The sequence below is a fragment of the Pinus tabuliformis genome, chromosome 1_1 (assembly GCF_031772625.1).
Source record: "Pinus tabuliformis cultivar Carrire ecotype Pingquan chromosome 1_1, CPIR1, whole genome shotgun sequence".
Taxonomy (NCBI): domain Eukaryota; kingdom Viridiplantae; phylum Streptophyta; class Pinopsida; order Pinales; family Pinaceae; genus Pinus; species Pinus tabuliformis.
Window position 1 is genome coordinate 766,700,727 of NC_142297.1, and position 9,862 is coordinate 766,710,588.

Below are 9,862 nucleotides of genomic sequence, written 5' to 3' on the forward strand. Positions count from 1 at the left end.
CGAGTTGTCAAAGTAGGCCAACTCCTTCACTAAGGCAAGTGGCTCACCAAGGACCAAGTTCAGTAGAATTTTTCCCATCTCGTGGAGGCACTCAATGCGATGGGGACCATTGCTTCCTCAGGGGGGAGGATTGATCCAGGTGGATATTGGTGGCCACCCACCTATTCCACTTGGACCCCACCGTTTCTTTCAGTTTCCTTAATTGTACTCTTAGTTTCCTTGATTGTAGTACAAATTACTATTTTAGCAGTTTTTTGGGTCCTAAAATTCCAAAGCTATTTTGAGGGCCTAAAAGACGTTGTTGTTGTTTGTTTGTTTGTTTTGTTTTTGTTTTTGTTTTTGTTTTTGTTTTTGTTTTTGTTTTTGTTTTTGTTTTTTTTGTTTTTGTTTTTGTTTTTGTTTTTGTTTTGTCTTTTTGTTTTTTTTGTTTTTTTGTTTTTGTTTTTGTTTTGTTTTGTTTTGTTTTTTTTGTTTTTTGGTTGGAAAAAAAAGAGACTATAAAAGTTCCAAAAAAAATCCTTATATTGTTTTTATCCTCCTCTTTGAAATCTTCAAAACGAGGTATTATCATAGTCAAATGGAGATTTTATGCCAAAGTTACGACCCTAGGAAGTTGACATTCCAACTAACCCCTTACGAGGCCTACAAGATTTTGGCGCTTCATATCCTAGAGTTAGGTTTTTGGATGTTCATGGTTTCCCATTGTTTCTCAATGATAAAAGGCCATCGAGCCTCATTGTAACATAGTTCAGAGGCATGTAGCCACCACATCTCTTCTTAGAGATAAGATACCATTGCCCGTGTTGGTTTATTTTCATTACGCTTGTAAGCATCTTTTAGTTATTTTATATTAATGAAATGAAGATTTATTTCTATTGCTTCTATGAGTTTATGTTTATATATGTATTTTTTTGCATTCTTTCATAAGTTCGAATGAATCAGTCCTATGTATGATTATCAGACACCTCCACTTAATGCATGGTTAGTAGCACAAGTGTGAGCTATGGGTATTCAATTCCTTCATGGCTATAAGGGGAAAATTGGATTCAATCATATGAAAACAATCCAACACATCCTAATCAACCATTATTAGGTAGGCCAACCTACTTGGTTGAAGCATGAAACTCAACAAATTTGGGCATTGAAGATTTTGGAGGCCATCAAGCATAGGGGTGTCATATTTTTTTTGTTGTAACCACATTAGGATGTGGATTTTATATGGATTACCCCATTTTCTTATTACATGAGGATTTTGGATTAAATCCTAGGACATTTTATTCCATATTGTTTGTGGCCTTGTGATCAAAATCCATTTTAGAATAAACATTCATAGTATATTAGAATGGAGAAATTCCAGCTGAGAATGAAAATGGAATTTTTGTTCTACCTTTACATACCAAATGATTTACAACAACATATTTTTCTCTTAGCTGTTAAATAAATGAAAAATGAGGGAATACTGAAATTGTAAACAACGCACTTTTTATAATTTGAAAACTCCATAAATATAAGAAAAAAATAACCATAACAATAACCAGTAACCATAACCATAACAATAACAATAAATAAGTAGCAATATATTTGATTATCAAAATAAGATTTGCATCAGAAGTGCAATCCAAAAGTTGGCTAGAACCGGATTGAGGAGTACATCAGTTCATATCATTGCTCATAATGATAAACACACTTGACAAAGGTAATACATCAAGCCACACAAGTCTGTGCTCTTTGTGATGCATTTTCCAAAAATAATCACCATAGGTCATTAAAGAGACCCCATTGCTAGAATCTAACATAAAAATCATTTTGTTTTCTTACCTGTAACACCCTCCTCACACATTTACCCAAAATAATCAGTCCACCGGGGTAATACTATGATAGGATTTAATTCCCTAAGTGTAGTTAAGGAAGTGGAACTGACATGCCAACACATTACAATCCTCCCTAAGATTCTACAGGACCCCCAAGAACTAATCTAGCACTCCAAGTGCCCAACCCCTAAGTTAACCTAGCCTTTCAATGAATTAAACCCCTATTATTTCCCATGACATAGGCATGCATGTGACTGAGACCCTCTTGTCTCTCCCATAATTCTTGCAAGGGAGAGACTTCAATATTTTTCAGCCAAGTCTGTGCTAGAAACTGTGATATTTAAACCACTTTTTCAAGGCTAGTCTCCAAACCAATCCCCAGAATTTGATGAGACTTTCCAAGACAATAAATGACACCAAGACAAAGCCTCTAACACAAAACTTGATCAAGGATTTGACCTAACCAAGCATTACCATGACAGTGTTTTTTTCAAATACATTATGCACAGGTAATATACAGGTCATAACAGCAAGTCTGAGCATAGTTGTCTCATACTTATCTGAGATTCGTAAGGAAGAATTGATTCCTTATCACATTAGCTGCATTATCATCTATTAGGTCATATATTCATTGTTCCTTCACTTATCAACCAAAACATGATGATAGCCATACTCCATAACTATCATAAAACATGCTCATAACCAACATATAACCAACAAAAGTAACAAGGATACAACAACCATAAATACCATGCATGAGATAGTACATTTACTCATGAAATCTGAAGGATAAGGAACTCTTATTAATTATGCATAAGCCAACCAGGTATGGGACTACCACATTCCACTCGACCATAGAATGGCTAAGCCAAATCTCTCTTTAGCCAATCACCCCTGTGACATATTCCAAGCATGAATGTGGGACTCATAACCAAAACTTAACCAGGGATTCCGAAGGCTAACCACCTCACCCTCATCAATAGAACTGGTCTTTTCCGCAATCCCCACCGGATCACTAGGTCAAAATAATAAACATACAATACCAAGCTTTACTGCAATCCCCACTAGATCACTAGGCCCTAAACAAGCATGGATGCCACTGGATTTCTCCACCTACAATGTGAGGAATTTTCCTGTCTCCTAATCTCTAGGCTTTACTGCAATCCATAGTCTGATCCAGGGATCACTAGGCCATAATCGAGACACCACCCTCCAAGATTTATCATATATGCCACCATTCACTTGTAAGTATTCCAAGGTGCCATCAAGGGAAACCACCTCTAGGCTTTATCGTATATACCACCATTCACTGGTCAAGGATTTGTAGGCCCACTGAGGCATAAAATACCTTGCTTTACCATGACCCACAGTCCGATTCAGGGGTCACTAGGTCAATGGATTTACAACAATCCACAATCTGGTTCAGGGATCACTAGGCCATGTGTTCTTTCATTCAGAGATCCACCTCACTCAACTTTGAATCTATCCGACAATCTAGATCAACCAAAACATGAGAACCTGTTGATGCCTCGAAAATCGCTGCAACAACATTGGGGGATAACCACCTGGTCCGGACCTTAAAGCAACTCCTTTTCCGTTTGGTGTGGTGGCTCCGACTGGTTTAACTACGTCCAGTTACCTTCTCCCTATTGCTATTGGTTTATGATGTATCTTTACATACCAATAGACAGGGATATCAGATCACTTCTTCTTGCTGATCAGGCAAGAGAATGACCCTTAAGCTGATTTGGGTTCAGCCAAACCACAACTAAAGTTTTGCCTCTTTGAGGAGAGGACTTAAAAGAATGTAGAATTTACTCTAAATGCAAGCTTATTCTATGATGCAAGCAAAAGAAACTAATCTAAATCCTATCTTAATTAGGTAGATATAGATCTAACCCAACTAAGAGCAAGATAATTAAAGTATTGAAATTTAAATATGTCTTGTTTATAATGAGTATCAAGTTAATGAAGTAGTTCAATTAACTGATATTATAGTTGCCAAAACACATCACATTGAGACCTCTTAACTGAAATAATAAACCAACAACATTCAAGAAGGAGTTCATAAAAATGATATTAATTATCAAATCAGTAAATCCAATAATTGAATAATGATATGTGCAAATAGTTCACAACACATTACCATTCAATAAATTAGTTTTATAAGACAAATTTCTGAGTAAATAGTTACTCAGAAATCAAATTTTAATTCATAAGAACAGAGATACCTAATAACAAGATTGAGACAAATTACCCATATTGACAATAGTGCACAAACATGAATAAAATGAGACATTCCTGTTACCATATAAATGAAACTGATATTTGAAACAATAGTATTAAAAATACCAATTTATTGCATCCATTTCTCTGATCTTGGTCTCCAACAGTCCTTTACATTGCTTGAACTTCTGCCTTCAAAGCTAAAGCCACAATAGTGAAAACTCTGCCCCTCATACATAATTCAAGATACAAAGGAAAAAACTTCAATAATCCCCAGATCTGAGATTTTCTCTCCTCTCTCCTACAACTCTAAATTCCTATTACAGTAGTGCTTTTTTAGAAGTCTAGCATTGCAGAGGAGAGCAGCCCCTTATTACATTTTGCAATCTATTACTTATACTATCTGTAAAGGAATTCTTGAGAGGAAAGTTTGGTGAAGAGAAATCTGCTAAATCCAATTGTTGGAGCATTCTCATTGATTGAGATCCTTTTCTCCATATTTCTCCCACTGTTTTCCTGCAAAAAGAAATCAAAATAAATTAAAATGCAACAATAAAATCAACATGGCATTGCTGACATTTAAATCAAATCCAATCAAATTCTATAAAATATAAATTCTCTATTGATGTCTGGGATGATTTAATTGGCCAAGAATATCATTGACGAGTGAATCTGCAATTAGAAGAGGCCTGGACCAATGAAAATAGAACTCAGAAAAATGATTTTTTTTTCAAAATTCGGAGCTTGATCTTCTTCTTGATTTTTGACCCAATAAATGACCAAATCTGTCAATGAAATCTCCTCAGAAATATTCTCCTTGATTTTATCTTTCCAATAAGCCGTCCTGAGCCTCATTTGGCCAAGTATAACTCAATCTATAAGCCTCCAAAGTTGATGGATCAAATCTGGCATGAATCTGGAAATTCTGTTGATGGGCTGAAAAGAGGATTTCAATTAAAATTTTAATCCTAGATTAGCATTCTAATTAATTCTAAATTAATTTTTAATTATAAACTAAACTAATTATTTAACAAACTATTATTAATTAAAATTAATCTAACTAACTAATATAATTAATTATTTTATAAACTAATTATCTTCAATCAAAATAATAATTAAATTTTAATTAAATTAATTAAATTCTATATATTAATTAATTTATCTAATTTAAAATTTAATATATTTAATATTTAAACATCCTAAACTAAACCTATCTCACCATACGTTAATATATTTAAACATATTAAATTAAACCTATCACACCATACGTTAATATATGAACCATTTTAAAACCATGAATGGAGTTATTAACATTGAAGTCAAAGATTGACTTATCGCATCGGAGGAGGAGTGGTGTCGGGGGCATATAACTTATATCAAATAAAAACTCCCGATGCGATTGAAATGATTTTAGACATTGGTTAATGCTCCATTGCCCTTTGGTTATCGGCGATCGGAGGTATGAAGGGATATCGGGGGTTTGTAAAATGTGTTGCGAACAAAACTTCCGATGCGATACAAACTCCCGATGCGATTAATTTTATTTTATATATATTAATTTTATATATTAAATTTTAATTTAATTAAATTAATTATATTTTATATAATAATTAATTTAATTATTTTGAAATTTAATATATAAAATTAATGTTTTGTTTTGATTTTATTTTAATGAAATTTAGTTATGAAATTAACTAAACTACAACCACTTGGAAAATAAATGAAAAATAAACTACAGCCACTTGAATGTTTGGATTTTGGGATTAGGATTTGATTTGGAAATTGGAGTGAATTTATTAAAATCCTGATAATTAATGGTTTGGCTGCATAACTAAAAATGGAAAAAATGTTAGTAAAAACTCACTATGGGTTAATATTTAAAATGAATGCATTATTGAACTAATTTATTTACAAAATGCAATATTGTACATTTTATGCAATTTTGACCCAGGCTACAGAAATAATCAAATTTTCAAAGGAATGCCATTTTCAAACCAGTTGACCAAATGAGGCGAAACAAGCGTCAATGGGAAGCTTATAAAAAATCGATTCTAACAAAGCAATCAAAACAAGAATCTAAGGAAAACGAAAAATTAACAAAAGCGTAGGGCAATCAACTAAATAAAAATCCAAAAAGGTGTTTAGCCAAAATTTTTATAGAAAGGGTCCCCATTATTTGAGTTGAGCAAGTCAAAAATGGGGGGTTGTGTTTTTACCACAACAATGGCGACACGCGGGAGAAGAACCAGTTATCTCTCTTTGATATGAATGCGATTTTCCTAAAATTAAAATAAAAATAATTAAAGAAGAGAAAATTTTGCGTGAAATGCTTGACTAGGTTCATTAGTCTGAATAAAAGCAAGAATCATCTAATTGTAATTTTTCTTAAAATTCCTTATACATTAAAATATTTCAAAACTCTACATCAGTCCTTAATTAGTTGTAGAGATAAAGCAGGGGTCACTTTACAGCTCAACGTTCAAAATATACTCGTTTGTCATAGGTAGAGCCACTGCTGCCAGCAAACATCTATAGTCTCGACAGGGTTACCTTTTAATCATCAATGATTCAGAATCCCATCTCTTTAAAAATTATTGATCTAGAGATAAATACATTTATATATGTTTTTTTTTTTTAAACTTATTTTTGTTATAAATCTTAAAAGCCATTGTCCCGGTTTGGTGGCCAGATAGTTGACAATGCCATTCACTGGCTATAATCGGACTGAACAAGCTGGCTCGTGATGAGACCCCTTGTCTTATAATTGTTTGCAATCATAAGCCATTACCCTGGTTTGTTTAGAAGTGTTGGTAATGTCAGCCTATTTTTCCCCTATGATCATGGTAAGCAGGCTCATGATGAGACCTCTTACCTTTAAAGTTTAAATATATTTCTGGATTATACTCTAGAAAAATAAGACTCTTGGGGACAGGGAGAATCATTGACTCCTTAAGAGTTAAGAATGACAATTTCAGAGTTAAAGGTGCTTTGATGTAAAGTGTCTTTACTTGGTTATAAATAACTTTTCTTGACTGATAATAAAACTTTGAAAGATCTTAATAAAATTTTGAAATCTCAAAATGATTACAATTTGATGAAAAATAAATTTTCAGATTTTATGATACTTTGCCAACTTCTCTTGATTGGTAATTTCTTCCTTAAATATGTTTAGCTTTATAATAAGAAAATCAAACTTTGTTAAGAGATTTTAAGAAAAAAGCTAATAGGTGACTATTAACAATTTTTCTCTGCGTATTTTGACCATTGTTAGGTAACAAATAGGCCTTCCATTTAAATGATGGCAAAGTCACCAAAATCAAAGCTGAAATCCGAAGGAAAATAATTCTTATACTAAAATGAGAAAAGAAATTAGCAAACAAAAATAAAAACGATGAAGTCTCTAAAAATGGAAAAGAAAATCCAAGTTTCGCAAGATAAACTCAAACAAGAATGTTTATACTAATGTCTCAACAATATGAAGAAAATAAAATAATCGTGTAATCATTCCTTCTTATGTTGAGATTTAGAAAAATCATACCTCGCAGGGTTGTGAGTGTTTTAGGCTTTTTTGGATAGCAGCGACGATAAAATTCAGCCACAATGAAAACTTTATGTCTGATACTAATCTTCTTGTTTCAAAGCATCATCTTAATCATTTTCTAATAAAAGGAATGCTTAAAGAAACAAACTAAAGGTTCAAAAACTTCCTGGTGTAGTTGTTTCAACGAAGATCATTGCTGCTTCATGAAATTAAGCCAGGAGAAGAGTATGGACTTCGAAAATATGATCTGGCAGAGGATTGGAAACTTCAAATGGAGAGCTGCAAAATAGAGTTTTATATCAGCATAATTTAAAAACAAAAATGAAACTAGAGTGATGAAATGGAAATTAATGAAAGTGGGCACATGAATCTTACCATTGGATAATTTCTTTTGATCTTACCTGAAAGGTATCGATTTCTCCAAACTAGCTGACTCCTTATTTTAATTAACATTAAAAACTTGAAGAAGTCACACTAACCAAAATCCTATAACCCAAAATCATTATTTATTTTATTTAAACTAAAGCAAGCAGTAAAATGTCAAAATAGAATGCTTAGTGCTCAGGGGAATTGAAATTAAAACAAATGCATCAGAAATGAGAATGAGAATTTGCAGTAATGACTATTCTTCAGAATATTATACGTTTCATATAAACTCCATGATTTGATAAATTGTTCAGAATCAAGACCAAATCCAAGATAATAAAATTTAAATATGAAGATAGAGGTCTTGAATCCCATTTTTAATTATGGAATTATATATTTAAAACTAAAATGTATGAGAAATTGAAATGATTTTTTGTATCGTGCAAATTTGTCATCAATTGCCTTTTTCCCATAGTGGTTACCCAAGCTCGCTTTAACACATCGCCTCATCGGATGATCCACACAACATGTTTCTTCACCATGCTTGAATTTTAATTTGTAAAACTTCACTTTTATTGCTATGCCATATATTGATTAAATGTTAACGGCTTAGAGGCATGCATTGGAAGTTCTCGCATCAAAGGTTGCAACAGCGAATCGCCGATATGAAAATATGCGATGAGAAGTTGTGCTATGAGATGGAGCGATCGCATCATTAAAGAAATATTATATCGGGGGTCGGGGCATATTTACACTGTGCTTCCCACATCGAACATCGCAAATTTAGAGATATGATATGAGCATAAAAAATGTGATGAGACGATTGCGATATCGGCGATTGGCAAAATTTTGGTACCCGTTGTAACACGATATGATTCTTGCGATGCCGATATGCGATGAATGACGTGGCTAGTCGGCGATCGGCAATTTTAAGCACATGGTGTAACAATATTTGATATGCCGATATGCGATGAAGAGTGGACCCGATAGATTTATGATGATATTTTAATAACATATCGGATCCAAGACATCGACCCTTTAAAATTATGTTCCTACCATTATTGCGATTAAACGGACGCGATATTTTTTAAACTTGATTTGAATTTCATATCGGGTCCGGGATTATGTGTTCATCGCAATATCGGTAAAGCCGATTATTGGTGATTCACAATAATGGAAGTATACTTTGACTGCAAAGCTCTGACATGTGAAATGCGATATGGCATATAAGTAAGATAATACATCGGAGGTATTTTATGAACAATTTGTTATCAAAAGATATGCTAAGAACTACTTCCGATGAAATCTTATGATGCGAATGGTCTTATGATATTCCTTGAAATTTCAATTGTGTTTTCTAAGTGAATAAAAGAAAAATTAAAAATGCTTAAATTCTAATGCATCACAAATAAAATATCCCTGAGCCTATTGCAAATTTGAAATGGGTTTACTGCTTACTTCAAGTTTTTGAAAACAAATGACAACCTGTAAATAAAACATAACACGAATAAAAAATAAACTAAGGAAAAGAGAAATTAATAAGAGATGAGGATGAACTTGTAAATGCGTACCTGGAAGGAAATTGTCTGCAGATTTTACCTCATAAAACTTTAAATTCTTCCTTTGGTTTATCAAAAAATTTTCTTCGTTTAAAATCATCTCATTATTTATTCTAAATCTAAGTGTGCAATCAGCCTAAATGAAATCTGTTTATTCATGTCCAGGGAATATAAAATTTATCAGAAATAAATATTAGGCTATGCTTCATTTTCGAAGTGAAACAACAATATATTACCTCTGCTCATTCCGAATTAATCTTGAGAAAAATCTGTATTGTTATAGTGACTGTTCAATAATGCCTTCAGTAAATAAAGATGATGCATTTTACAACATCAGATAATAAACTAAAGATTAGAAT